General features: G+C 35.2%; 1 protein-coding gene across 1 annotated transcript in view; it reads left to right on the forward strand.

Annotated features, from left to right (window-relative positions):
- Positions 1–15,849, forward strand: part of TRDN (triadin) — a 380,477-nt gene that overhangs the window by 149,131 nt on the left and 215,497 nt on the right. The gene's annotated exons all lie outside the window — the stretch shown is intronic.

Raw genomic sequence — 15,849 nt, forward strand, 5'->3', positions numbered from 1 at the left:
CAGGAGGGTAATTCACAGCACAATAAAAAGAAAAGCAGGTATTAGGTAATTAGATGTTTGTCCTACCATACAGATAAGGACACTTAGATAAAAATGATCTCCTATAAATAACTCTTTTTCTGGGGAAAAAATCCCAATTTAAATCCCTATAGGTTGTTAAGGGAGGGGCAGTAGTTTCCTCTTGAGCCTATAGGATCTCTGTTGCCCTAGCTCAAAATAATCCACATGTCAAAGGGGCACATCTTGGGGAGGTCTGTTCTGAGCCTCCACACTACTAGCCATACAGAAAGTTCTCTTCTAAAGTCATATGTAAACATTCTTTAAACAGTCATGAGTTCAAATCTCTAGCACTATGTAATATTCAAACTCTTGAAAATAATTCCCAAGTGCCATGGTTTTAGATTTCTTGATACCATTTATTGACTTTCTAGTTGCCTTCATAATTTATTTCATCTACCTACATTCATGATTTTGAAGGTTTGTTGCCATAATGTATAAGAAATTAAAGAATATGTAATCATTAAGATGCAAAAAACAAAGAAAAAGAATGTGTAAATCGGTATATCTTATCTGGGAGGGTGGAATGGAAGAAGTTAGAGAATGGAAACCTGTATGGTATGCCCATTGTTTCATATAAAAAATTAGATAAAGCTTCATAAGTGTACAGAAGGAAAATTAATAATATTATTTTTGTTGGTGAGACAATACATAAGATGAAGTGAGAAAGCACTAAATATGGCTTGCATTTTGGAAAATAAGGAATCAGAAACAAGATTTAATCTGGGCATGTTAATTTAGAGAAAATGCAAGTGATAGACTTTGACTGACAATTACAGAATAAAACAACTCCTGCCAAGTTTATTGCTCTGCATGTATCCAGTATTTATAAAACATTTGTGCTGCCATCTGCTTCTGTTTGGGATTAGTGGAATACCTGTTATTATTTAGTTAGAGTTCATTATTAATTATTGGTAATGAGTTTTTAAACTACAACTTGATTTTACCCTCTGGGATGAAGTTTCCTTTTTTTTGGATAATATTGTCCCACCCTCAAAAGTAGCCCAAATTACAGTTCAGATTTGAAAAACCTTGTTAAATGTGCTAATGCCATGATGTCTCACATGTCGCTTTTTTAAAAAATTAATTAATTAATTTATTTATTTTTGGCTGCGTTGGGTCTTCGTTTCTGTGTGAGGGCTTTCTCCAGTTGCGGTGAGCGGGGGCCGCTCACTATCGCGGCCTTGTTGCGGAGCACAGGCTCCAGACGCGCAGGCTCAGTAGTTGTGGCTGACGGGCCTAGTTGCTCCGCGGCATGTGGGATCTTCCCAGGCCAGGGCTCGAACCCGTGTCCCCTGCATTGGCAGGCGGATTCTTAACCACTGCGCCACCAGGGAAGCCCTCACATGTTGCTTTTTTATCTCATCAAATAAAATACTTCTGACTAATATTGTCTTAAAATTTTTTAGCTATCTGAAGATGAACTGAATTGCTCTTTCTCTACAGTAAATATGCAGTATTCTATGGCCAGAAACAATCCCCACCTCAATTACAGGGACCATCTTAATTAGGCAGAATGAACTATAGGGATCAGATCATTTTGTTGTATCTAGTTAAAATTCTCTTATAGTGACACACTCTATATTAAGTTGAAAAATTAAGAAAATTCTGTTTAAACCTGGAAAATTAGTGTATGCTACTAAGGCCAAAACTATGAGCAACTGGAGTAGACATATGTCTACAATGTGTAATTTTAGGGATATTATGGACATTGAAGAGCTCCTTCAAGAAATACTTTCTCTGCTGCCCTTCAATAACTAACAACCCCACCATTAGATCTCCTGAATGTGTAGATGTTCAATGTAATAGGATGCATTTTGAATAGCCCCTAACCTACTTTAGGGAGGAGGGAGGGGAAGAGGAAGAGAGGGAGAGACTGAGAGAGAAGGAGAAAGAGACAGATCCCGTCTTCACATGGGGGCTGTCCTGAAGCTGATGACCCCCACTTTTCCTCTAGGGCTAAAGTGTCTAGTTGTCATTTTCTTTCTTTTAATTTATTTTTTATTTTTCAATTTCTATTGAGTTATGATTAACCCACAATATTATTATATTAGTTTCAGGTGTGCACCTTAGAGTTTGAGAGTATTTTTATACATTATGAAATGATCACCACAATAAGTCCAGTTAGCATCCATCACCATACAAAGTTTTTGCAACACTTTTGACTATATTCCCTGTGTGTACATTACATCCCCATGACTTGCTTATTTTATGGCTGGAAATTTGTACCTCTTAATCTCCTTCACCTATTTCGTCCATCCCCCAAACCCCTCCTCTCTGGCAACCACCAGTTTGTTCTCTGTATCTATGAGTTTGTTTCTGTTTTATTTTGTTTGTTCATTTGTTTTGTTTTTTATATTCCACATATAAGTGAAATCATGTGGTATTTGTTTTTCTCTTTCTGATTTATTTCACTTAGTATGATAACCTCCAGGTCCATCCATGTTGCCTCACATGGAAAGATCTCATACTTTTTTTTATGTCTGGGTAATATTCCATTGAAAAAAAAAAAAAATATATATATATACACCACATCTTCTTTATCCATTCATCTATTGATGGATACTTAGGTTGCTTTCATATCTTGGCTGTTGTAAATAGTGCTGCAGTGAACATAGGGGTGCATACATCTTCACAAATTAATAGTCTTATAAGAGAACTATTAAAACTGGTCAAAGCAGACTTTGGTGGCAACTCTGAGACTCAATTTACAGTGTCTTTTGTCTTTTTGTTTATTTTTATAAATTTATAGTACAGATGGTCAAGATAGAAGCCTTTAGATTTATTAATCTTTATCAACTTTCCAGTAACTCCAATTTCCTTTTCCATACTTTGTGGCTAAGCACATTTTTCTTAAGCGACAGCTTACTGATAGTTTCATTCATTTAGGTAGACTCTTAAAAAGAGACATCATGATTTTGCTAGGCATTTTCATACTCCCTCTTCATCAGCTTCCACTTGGGCCAAATAAATTGCATGCATTACCGGACAGAGTCAACCAAATTAAACAAGAGACACATTTCTATGAGTAAGAAATCACATGGCTCACAGACCCCTTTATACTTACTATAGATAAAGAAATCAATTTAAATGTCCAGTACAAGGACCAGGGCTAGTGTGCTTTCGCTTAGTAATTTTAACACTTTTTTTCAGCTTTTCATCTCTGTAGCCATTATGATTAAAGTTCAATACAAGCTAAAGTTTATCCCTTAAAAATTATCCAACTATTGAAATTCCAGCTACTGTCTGACTTTTACTTGAGCCAAGAATTTATGTCAAGGTAATTTATTCTACTTTCTGTGTCATTTATTCTCTTAAAATTGAAGGTATTCACCTATCAAAATCTTTTCTGACTATAATAAGGTATTCTTTGGCAGCCCACATTCCAATTCTATGGGTTTTAAGTCCATAGCTAGAAAGAGCCTCAAGGAATAAGTTAGTACTCTCATTTTATTAAGATCCTTTTCTTGAACTTCAGTGGTGCTTAACTGCATTTTTGGTTTGATCCTGCTGAGAAGAGGTCAAATGTAATTGTGTTATAGTCACTGTTATTCAATGGTTTAATGTAGTGTATTTCAGAGCTCAATTGGCTGTATTGGAGAAGAGTAGGTAAAATTTAGCCTTGCTCTGCTCTTCTCCAAAAAATCCTGCTACTAAAAAACATACTCACTTTAGTTCCAAACATCTAATTATTTTCACAGAACAAAAGCTTTGGGAGTTTTGATGTTTACTCAGTAAGCATTTGTTGAATCCTCTCTATAAGCTGATAATCCAGAAAAGAGATAAGACATAGTACAAATAATTTTATAACTAAGGAAAACTTGATAGGTATGCAATAGAGGTTCAGAAAATGTACAAGCTAATCTCAGGATACTACAACAAATAGTTATCTCCACTTATCATTTGGACCTCTTAATGTTTTTAATAGTTTAAATCATTTAAAGATTGTTCACAGAAGTAAGATTAAAGGAATGGTGAAAATTGTGATAAAAATTTAAACATAGCAAAGTTAAATGTTTATTTGATCAATTACCTGGTTTTGAAGGTGTGTACACTCCGAATTGGAAACATCTTCCAAAAGGAACTAAAGCCACTCGTCAACTATCATGCATAAACCTACAATTTATCCACCTTGTAGATACCAGTTCCAGATTTCAAACACATCTTTAATAGACTCTAGGATGCTATTACTTCAAATTCTTTCAGAACTTGCATCACCAAAATGCAACAGCTGAATTTTTGAAATTTTTGATGGCTCATAATTTTGTTGAAAAGAAGATGTCATCTTGATTCCATAATTCTAAAACATTTTTATTATTAGATTTATAAACATTAATTGGAATGATAAATCCAATAATTGAAAAATTTATACATTATTAATCCTTCTGACTTCCTTAGCATTTGTACACTTAAAAAACATAAATTTTGGCACTCAGATTTTATAAAAGATGAATGAGTACTATAACATAACCTTTTAACGAAATGAGATGTTTCATGTTCTTGCCACAAAATATTGCATGATAAAGTCCCAGTTGAAGAACTAACCAGATGAGAATACCATATTCCCTTTTTGTCCTTTGAAATATATTGTTCACTCATTGATTGTTGGGTTTGAGAAAATTCATTGTCATGTGAAGATTCATAGTTTAAAATTTCACTTGAACAGTCAATTTCAATTTCACCCTAATCATTAAGGTTTAGTGTATTGCTGTCTGTCTTTTTGCATTCATCTTCTGATTCACCCAATAAAAAGCTTTGTGTGTCAATATTCTTCTCTTTGCAGTAATGGATGGAAAATAAAAACTCTAAATTCTAAACTGTATTAAATGAAACTAAAAGTAGACCATAAAAATGTCTCCAGGCTTTTATACCGTCTTGAATGATGATGCAAAACTTTAGTCAACACAATGAAAAAACTGAATGATGAGATAATGATGATTTATCTTCCAACTACATCATCCTTCTGGACAATTCCATCATTATTCTATTTTCTTAAATTTTTTCTCCTTAGCATTGTTGGGAATAATTGACGAGTAATGATGAAATAATTCCTTAGTTGATGAAATAGAAAATGTTCAAGATATGAGAAAAATAAGATCATGAGTATCCCATAATGTGTGATTTTTAAACTGTCCAATGGTGCTACATGATAATTACAAGATAGAATGAGTTTTATTGTTTAAAAATTATTAATTTTAGGGCTTCCCTGGTGGCGCAGTGGTTGAGAATCTGCCTGGTAATGCAGGGACATGGGTTCGTGCCCTGGTCTGGGAGGATCCCACGTGCCGTGGAGCAACTAGGCCCATGAGCCACAACTACTGAGCCTGCACGTCTGGAGCCTGTGCTCTGCAACAAGAGAGGCTGCAATAGTGAGAGGCCCGCGCACCGCGATGCAGAGTGGCCCCCGCTTGCCACAGCTAGAGAAAGCCCTCACACAGAAACGAAGACCCAACACAGCAAAAATAAATAAATTAATTAATAAACTCCTACCCCCAACATCTTCTTAAAAAAATAAAATAAAATAAAAAATTAATTAATTTTAATTATTGTTTAAAAATAATTAATTATAGATCTTCTTTGGAAGCTCTATAAGAAAAAATAAGACAAGGAATATTAGTATCTACAAATAGTGAGAATAGCTCAAAAAAGAAACAAAAAAACTAAGATTGGCTTCAGTGGACCCAGATAGTACACTGGGACCCAATGGAGAGAATGTAAAGGTGGGGGCCACACAAGCCAGGATTTAAATACTTTGCTGTGGAGTTTTGTTTTGGGTCTTTAGTCTGGAGAATTTCTTTGTAAAATTCATTTCTTAAGATTCTTAAAATGATAATGTATGTACATGTCCTTCCCCAAATTTTTTTGCTTTCTCTTTTACTATGGAAATTTACTGCAAAATGATAGTGCTCCTAGTGTGAAAGTTCAGAGAAAATCTTGTGGAAGAGGTAAAAATTGAAATGGACCTTGAGAAATTGGTAGGATATGCCTATATCAAGTTAAGGATAAAGACATTTAAGGCTAAAGCGATAATAATTAAGGCACAGAATCACAATATATTGAAATGTTGTTTTGTGATTGTCAATTCTTGAGTATTTACTTTTTGCTAAATCTTATTTAATCCTTATAAAACTTTGAGAGTTGTGTGTTATCATCCTTGTTTTACAGATGAGAGAACTGAGGCAGAGAGTTCAAGTGTTTTGTCCAGGTCATACACTGTGTGGACAAAGAATTTAAACCCAGGTCTGCCTAATTCTAAGGCCCTCAGGATTAAGATGAAATCTCTCAGCTTCCAAGACTTAGGGAACTGTCAGTGGTTCACTCTGATTGGCACTTAGGGACCTAGAAAGAGAAACAAGATTGGAAATGTTGTGCAAGATGGTTCAGAGAATGAAATAGGAAGGACCAATTAGGGTAAGTCCGAGGAGAGGAAGTAAAGCTTGACCTTGGGAGGTAGTATGAAGGTAACTAAGTTGATTTTAGAAATATCACAAAAGTAGACATATGGGATTTATTAATATTGATACCATAGAAAAGTAAAGTAAAAGCTTATTCAGAGATTGTTGGCCTGAAAACCCAAAAAGATGCCCTAAATAGGAAGTAAAGGAAGAGAGTGCCCTCTAGAGTGGGCAGAGCTGGAGAAGTAGGAGACTGAATTCACTTATTCTTTTTTTTTTGCGGTACGCGGGCCTCTCACTGTTGTGGCCTCTCCCGTTGCGGAGCACAGGCTCCGGACGCGCAGGCTTAGCGCCATGGCTCACGGGCCCAGCCGCTCCACGGCATGTGGGATCCCCCCGGACCCAGGCACGAACCTGCGTCCCCCGCATCGGCAGGCGGACTCCCAACCACTGCGCCACCAGGGAAGCCCTCACTTATTCTTAAAGTCACATGTGGTATTCAGTTGCAAAAGGGGAATAAGTGAAAATTCCAATCCAGATGTCATTTGATAAGCATCTGCTAAATACTAAGGTTCATTCTGTATACTTTCACATACTTTATTCATTTAATTCTCACAGAAAGCTCTGAAGTAGGCAGTTAGAGAATCAAGTGTGGAGCTTCGGGGAGAGGTCAGTGGTGGAGATGAGGTTGCCTGGAGACAGAGTGAAATAAGGCAAAGTACAAGCACTGAGTATCTTCTGCGTGCTCAGCAGTCCCAAACTGAGCACAATAAAGGACATAAGAATACTAAAGATGATCTCTCTTTTAACAAGTGGTGTGGATGAAAGAGAAGAAAGGAACTAATTAGTAGAAAAAAGTTTAAACTTGAGAGATTGCATAATACAGGCACTAAATGTTACAAGTTTCAGAGGAGAGACATCCATGATTTCTGGTGTCAGGAGAGATAATGTGCATCTAGAACTTGAAAAATGGATATTATTTGACTAACTGCTGAAGAATACATAGGGCTTGCTTTGTGTATGAATGAAAGAGAAAATGAATGAGGACATAGGGCATGTGAAATTGATATGTTTATATGACAATGATGATATCAGACTGGATAGGGGATAAATTAAGATTAGAAACCATTGGGGCATAAAAAGTGATGTTTGTGGTGACAGATTACAGACACTTGGTCAATCAGGCACGGCTGATATCTGGCATGGAAGAGAATCTTTGAAAGATTTAAAGTAGAACAATGACACAAAACCAGTATTTGAGAGAGTGTGATCAGGCAGCCCTCTGCTTAAGGTATTGAAAACAAGAAAATTTGTGCAATAGTGCTAAAGTGTTGAGTCTGAAACATGGTTTGGAAGGAAGTTGGGGCATATTTCACAAGCCATTTTTTTTTTTTTTTTTTTTTTTTTTTTTTGCGGTATGCGGGCCTCTCACTGTTGTGGCCTCTCCCGTTGCGGAGCGCAGGCTCCGGACGCGCAGGCTCAATGGCCATGGCTCACGGAGCCGCTCCGCGACATGTGGGATCCTCCCAGACCGGGGAACGAACCCGTGTCCCCTGCATCGGCAGGCAGACTCTCAACCACTGCGCCACCAGGGAAGCCCTCACAAGCCATTTTTTCATGGGGGTGGTGATGGGAACTGTGTGTAAGTGACTTAAGAAATTAATATTGCAACTCAAAATACTGCAAACTATCTTGACAATTTAAGTTCACGCAAGAGGTAGAAACTTAAATGAGGTCTAGATATAAATAAGAAAACTGAAATATGTGTGACTGTTGGTCAAAACCACAGTGTATGAAGGAAAGTGCTAGAACCAGACCTGTTTATAACCTAACAGACAGTAATTGCTTCCTTTTCTTCTTTGGCTGATTTCTGTTGTTTTGCATTGTTTTATTTTGGTTCTTCAGAAGTAGCCATTTAATGCGTGAACATTACAGGCAGTGAGAACAGGTGGTTAGGCATACAGACTCCAGAGCCAGACTGCATGGTTTCAAATCTAGGCCCTGACACTTGCTTGAAATTATAACTTTAGTCAAGTTAATCAATCTCTTTAAGTCTCCATTTCCTCCCCTGTCAAATGAGGTGGATAATGGGATTGTTGCAGAATACATGAGCAGATGGTCGAAGTGCACGGAAAGGCCAAAGCTTTCCAAGTGCTTAGTTTTTTAGAACCACATCAACAGCATACTGCACCAATTTTGCCCATTCTAGTCATCTGATGTCTTCTATCCTTGGTTCTACTATCTATATAATGTGGGTAATAATACATAATTTATAGTGTTATATTGAGGTTCATATGAAAAAATCCTGCATTATATGCATTAATGAGTTTGGTTTAAGTGTCATCTAGATGAGTTCTACGAACCACGTTAGAGTCTGTAGATATAGCAGTGAACAAGTATGCGTGATGCCTACTTCTCCTTTAAAATAGGATAATAGATATTACTTTATAGGGTAATAATGGAATAATTCATGCATAGACACATATACTTAGAACACTACCTGACTATAATACGTACTATTTAGATGTATAGTGGTAGCAGTGGTGCTCAAATACAGCAAAATTACGGTTTTCTACCCACCACTTCTTATTATCTTTCCGATTTATCGTATATTATTATCATCCTCTCCCTAGCAAGTCTTCCTTTACTGCCCTATATACACCTTCAAGAAACATTTTCCTTGAAATCCTTGTTGCCTCATACCTTGCCAGATACATGCTATGTTTATTGAATTGAATTCATGATGTATAATATTTATGTCACTAAAAAAAATTACTGATGATCATCCCAGAGCAGCCCTCTTTATTCATTCCTAGAAATAATCTTGTTATTTAGAAAGATGACAGGTTTCTAAGCATTGCAAATAGGCCTTGTGTAAAGATTCTTAAAGGAGTTATTGGTAGTATCTCTAGAGACGAAGGCTCAGAATTAACAAAGCTGGGTTTGCTGTGTGTGTCAGTAAACTGCAGGCAGCATATAGAATTACACAGAAGTGAGAAAAAAAGAGAGAGAGCCTACCCTTCATTATAGGCGTGCATAGTTCCTGGACTTGGCCCCATGAAAGGTGCCTTCTGATTATTTGAAGTATGGGGAATCTATTTAAGATAAATGTATCCAGTTTTCATAGTTGTCTCAATCAATCCATTAAACATTCTAGTCATTATAAATAGCTAGAATGTGCAGAAATAGATACAAGCACTTCTGAGTGGCCATGATTTCTCTGATGCTGCTACTACTCTCTCAGTCAGCTTCATTGTGATAAAGGGCATTAGGTTTGGGGAGAAGGCCAGTAAATAAGAAGAATTCTCTCCCCACAGTATAATGTTCATATCACTTTACTTTCTCTTTGTACATGTAAGGAGAACAAACTGAAGACCTAACATTTCATTTTTCTTGCTTTCTCAGAATTTGTCTCCAGCCCTTTTGAAAGAGGTGTCAGATTCTAGAGGAATGTCTTTGCTGTGAGGGAACTTGCATTACAGTGTCGTTTTGGTCTGGCCTTGTCACTATTAATGGCATGGACCTGCTGTCAGATAAGAATAAATTCCTTCTCAGGTAGCCTACCGGGACTATTCAAAGCTTGTTCTAAAATAGTCTGAAAAGGAACAAATAATACAGAGTAATTTGAATTGCTGAATGAGAAGCAAGGAAAATTAGGGCTTAATCAAAGAATTATCAAACTAATTAGGTGTTATTTATTAATGTGTCATGTCTTTTAATAATCTTATCTGTCGTTTATATGCAAGAGCGCAGATTAAAAAAGCATTCTAGTGATTATGTAAATATATTCCCCTAGTGCTATTCTAAGGTTCATTTGGGTGGCCCAGAAGATAAAGAATAAGGAATTTAGGGCTTTCTAACCATTCAACTAAATGCATAGCTCTTAACCCTTTTCTTAAGCAAGTCTTATTTTATTTTTTAGTTTTAAAAGCAGCCCTATTTTAAACATAGAAATAAGTATGCCCCATGCCTATTTTGATATAACTAATTATAAACTAAGTAGTTTGATATAGCTACTTTCAGAGAGACCTAATTTGGTAAACAAATATTCCTTGTCCATAGCTTTTATTCCCGTATAGGATGTTTGTGCAAGATGAAGACAATAATGAATTTTGCAATATTAACATTAACGTTATAGGCTGAAGACTGTTCAACCAGTCACTCAGGATTTTTTGATCAGTTCTATGACTGCTATTCTAGCCTAATGTATTTTATGTTTTGGTTTTCTAAAATATTCTATGTTGAGGCACTAATACTGTTTATTCCCACATAGTAGTAATAATTATTCCACATTTGAAGATAATATGTTTTGCCTCTTTATCTCCTCCTCAGCATCCAAGTTGATATGCTGAAAGTCGTCCTGTCAGTCTCCCAGCAGTTACTGAACCCCTCGTATGTACTCATTGCTGGTGGTCGTAACATGAGTTTCAAAGTAGAAGGAGGTAACGATCTAGTCAGAAGTTATTACAAATAAAACAATGAACAGTGTAAAGAAGCTTGGGGAGAAAAGTGGAAGAAGGTACTAATTAAAGACTAAACCAAAAAAAAAAAAAAGACTAAACGATATGATGCAGATTATACTCACTTATAAACACCTAGAGGAGAAAGAGCCGCAGAGGCTGGAACAGGCTTGATAAAGGTGAGGTCCTAGTATTTCATCAATGTTTATCTTCAGCTTTATTCTGATTGTTATTATTAGTTGTTTACGATGAGTTTAGTATTTATCCTTATTTAGGTGGTCAATTTTTTCAACCCAAGAGGGAAAAGGTAGTGATATAATTAGGTATACTTTTTTTATTTACAATACCTAGTGAGAAATAAATACAGGAGAAGAACTGAACAAAGTAATGTCTCATGTAGTTGTTATCTATACCGCACTGTGTCCTTCCAGATTAGACCCCATTATACTTTAGTGTCTGTCCTTTGTCATGCACACTTAATTATTTATATTACATTTCTCAAATCCCCACTACTCTCTTTTATTCAATATTTCTGCTTTGTGGTTGACATGGTGCTCTCCTGAAGAAAAAACTGTCACCTATAAACCATTTTCTTTCCAACCACTCACATTGTTTAGGTAATGAGCACGTGTTTGGTAGACAAGGTTTGTAACAACTGGAATCTCTTAGAAATAGACATAGAAAAAGCACCAACACTCTCATATTGAAACATCCGGTGAAAAACAAACTGATGATTTAATCTTGTCTTATATGAGGTTACATAAGATGTAAACCTTTTCCATTTTCTATTATTCATGACAATGATTACATTAATAATGATTTTTTCCCAGAGGAATATTTTTTGTGTAAATTATAAATAGCCTCCTGGCAGACACTGGATAAGCAGTGTGTATTTTTTTAAATGACAAAATAATATCAATTATACACAATTTAAAACAGGAAGAGAAGTTGGATGATTTCCAGATATGTCATTCAGTTGAGAATGTATTTGTGAATTTAATTGTGGTCTTAAGCCTATTACATAATAATTATTAACATGTCTCCATTTTATCCTTTATCTATTAAGCACAAGCATTGAAGTATTTAAACTTATGTTACCTGCCTGTAGTTGAAAAGATACGGAGTTTTATCATCTTTATTAAAGCACCCAGTAGAAAATTCTCCACTAAAACAAAATGTCAACCCCTTTTTTCTCTTCCTGAGGTAAATTCCAAAACCAGAAGATTCTTTATTAATTGACTCTAGGTTCTTCCTTAGGCTTTTCATATCTCTTTGAAATGCTTGTAACCATGGACTACTTTCATGTGTTAGAGACAATATGGGGGGAAAAAAGGAAAGAAATTTTCCTACAGGTGTACATAAAGAATAGGACAATGGCAGCATTCCGTCCCTTTGCCAAGTTCTGTGTGGTGTGGAAATAGCTATAGGGGGTGGTTGAAAGGTATCATACTGATTCTATTTTGTATGTATGAGATCTCTGTATAAAAGAGAAGCAACACTGTTTTTCAAATGCCATACAATAGCTTTAAAAAGTACCTCCCTGTATTTGAAGATAAGGAAATACACAATGAACCTTGAAAAACATGGCTTGCCTAGAACTGAAGAAAAACTCAGGAAGTCATCCAGACATTATTCTGTGTCTAACCTTAAAAGAGTTTGGGGGACTATTAGAGATGGTTATGACAACATTGACGATAGAAAAGATTTACCACTTACTGAGAGTTAACAGTGTACCAGGCACTGTGCTAAGTGCTGCACATGGAATTCACTGAATTCTCACCAGAACCTAGGAGGTGGGTTTAAGTTTCCCACCTCATAGATGAGGAAATTGAACCTAGAGGAAGTTGCAGAATTTGTTCGGATAGATGCTTATTGTCTCTAGCACTATAGGGAGAATTATAAATATTTTTTGAAAAGGGGGGGTCACTGCTTCTTAGGTTTTCTTTTTCCCTTCCTTTTCTCTACTCTGTAATTTAAAACAAACTCACAATTTCTATTTCCATTATAGTGTAAATTTGACATGTACTCCTAAATCTTGCCAATACAACTGCCAAAGAAAGCAGGCAATCTGCTGCTAACTATTAGCTGCCTTTGTTGGTTTGTCAGTGAAGGGAATCTGGTATAGAAAGTGTAAGCAGAGTGGACTGTGACTCCATACTCAAGAGATCAGATGGCTTCTCACCAGAATTACTGGAGGAATCTTGGATTATGGTTTACTTTTAAATTTCCTGGGTGTCTATTAAGCTGGCCATAAGGCCTGAAAAAATATCATCCAATTCCATCATTACATTTTTAGGTGAATTTTATTCTTAGTGGTTAGAGTGACAGCAAATTGAGATGGAAGAGAACATAGAGTAGATTTATCTCTAAGGTTGTTGGTAGGTCCTGATGTTATTGAGAATGAAAACAACAGATTCTAGTAGTTTAGGAATTGAGTTAGCAATTGACTGTGCCAGCTATTCTCTGTCAATAACATCTTTGGTAGAATCCTCAAGTCAAACAACCATAAAAGATATGAGATGGAAGGAGACATTATTTATTTTCCATGTTTAGATAGTTTACAAAAATGTCAAGCCTTCTACCTCTTAAGAAGTGAATTTGTTATTCTACTTGAAAGTTATTTTAATGCATTTTGTAAATGTAATGATTTTGTCTTGGGAGCCATCTTTTCTCTTATTTTCTCAACTTTCTGTTTGCTACTCACAGTCCCAATGATCAATAATTTGTTGTGACTTGATTTGCAGTCTTTGAATAAATCAATAAAGTGTGTTGGATCTCTGAAAAGTAAAACCAAATATAAAACCTGAAGTATTAAATTTTGACTTGAGAGCTATGATATATTGAATGTACTCATATTTAGGGATATGACATGTTATAATGACCTGGTTGGTAGACAACAACCTTATTAGAACTGATACTTTTGTTTTAGTAGCAATGATCAATTAAATTAAGTGAATAATAGCTCATTATTCATTAGTCAGAAAGTTAGCATGTGATGGGGGTAGGGGCATGCTTAGCGATATAAATAAAACTTGAGATTTTTAACTCAAAATTTTATTGAAATTTTGTAATTTTTCTTAAAAATTATCCATTTTTAATTCTATTCAATTATGTCCTTAAAATTTTAAACATAATATTTTGAATATATGTCATGGAAAAATTGATTTCTAATAAGATAAGCCACTGTTATACTTCTGTCACTCAACTCACTTAGAGAATAGGCATCTCCATTTTGATAAAGAATGTTAAACATGTTTGACATTGGAGAACAGCATCTCAGAGACCTAATTTGAATTAATTGTAACTTTGAAAATTGAATTGACATAACTGATGGTCGAAAACATGTGTTAATTTGTATTTCAAATCATCTTCAAATGAAACAAGGATTAAAACATCCATTAAAAATATCATTACGCCATAATATAGGATACTGCACTTAAGATCTGTTTTCTTTTAATTATTATGAATGTCATTGACTATAGAATTCTAAAGCATAATATAACAACATAACATTTGTACTGAATTGAAATTGTTTAACATTATTCTAGATTTCATCATATATTTTGTTCATTGCTTGTCCTTCTTTGCTATCTCTAAAATAAATGCAGACAGAAAGACAACATGCTGCTGTGCAGAGCACTACATTGGGAATCCGCACTCATGGATCCTACTTATGTGTCACTTAGGTGAATTTAGCAAGTTGTTCATTTTCTTTGGGTTTCAGTGTTCTCAGTAAATTCTTGTTTCTTCTGGCACTAAAATCCTATTCAAGTTACATATGTAGGGACATAATTCTTTAAGCTTGAAGTATATACCACAATGGGTAATTTCATAGTCTTTCCACTTGAGGGTAACTGTAGATTCAGAATATATTGCAAGTGTTATATTTTGATTGAGCTGTTTAACTAATGAAGCTACCTTTCTAAATCTTTGAACTTTCAGCTCAGTTTTTCCCACTAATCGTGGATAAAAGTGTTAATGTTTCACTTTCATTGAAAGATTGGTACTCATAAACAACTTGGTAAAGAGTCTCACAGGAAGAAAATGAATACTTTGGTCTGGAACTATAAATAATTGAAAAATAGAAAACCAAAAAATAAATAAGTAAAATTTTATTATTTTTAATATTTTGTTGAAACTATTTTGTACTCTACCAAGAACTAAAAATACTGTGATTTGCTCTGTTCATATTCAAACACTCTAGAAACAGTATAACAGAGTAGCATTTAGCAACGTTCATTTATTCATTCATTCATATAATCATTCATTTTCTCCTTTATTCATTTTCCTTTACCAAATATGTATTGTCATTCCAGATTCTGTTCTCAAGTTGCTGTAGTCGAATGAGGATAAAAAAAACAAAAACAGCAACAATAACAAAAAATCCCAGCACAGACTTGTAAATAAACAAATGTATTGAGAATCAGACAATAAAGTGTACACTGGGTACTCTGGGAGCATAAAGGTTGTGAAGGGAGTGGGTAGAGGGAATCAAAGAAGAGATGAAAGACATTTCATTGGATGACTCCATGGCAAGTAGGATATTTGCATCCTAAGTACATGAGACAGTTTTTATTTTTATAAATTGAGACTGCAGTCCATCTGATATGCCTCATTAATCTCTTTTCCTATCAGCTTTGGCCTTTGTACTAAAAGAAAAACATACAATTCATATTACCTATTTGTCTGTTTCTCCCATCTTTACTGTCTGCCTGTTGCCTCACCTTATGTATAAATATGATTTGCTCTGGGGTTGACAGAGATATAATTTGGATAGCTAGAAGGGACTATTTAGGAAAAGTGAAGAAATAGTAATTCTGAAAGTCTTGAAAACCTTCCACTAGACAGTCTATCTAGAATTGTCAAAATGAGGTCAGGTAACTAAATGTGCTACTTGAGGTCAATTTAGTACCTAATTAAATAGAACTTGACCACTG

Source organism: Delphinus delphis, chromosome 14 (assembly GCF_949987515.2).
Source record: "Delphinus delphis chromosome 14, mDelDel1.2, whole genome shotgun sequence".
NCBI classification, from domain to species: domain Eukaryota; kingdom Metazoa; phylum Chordata; class Mammalia; order Artiodactyla; family Delphinidae; genus Delphinus; species Delphinus delphis.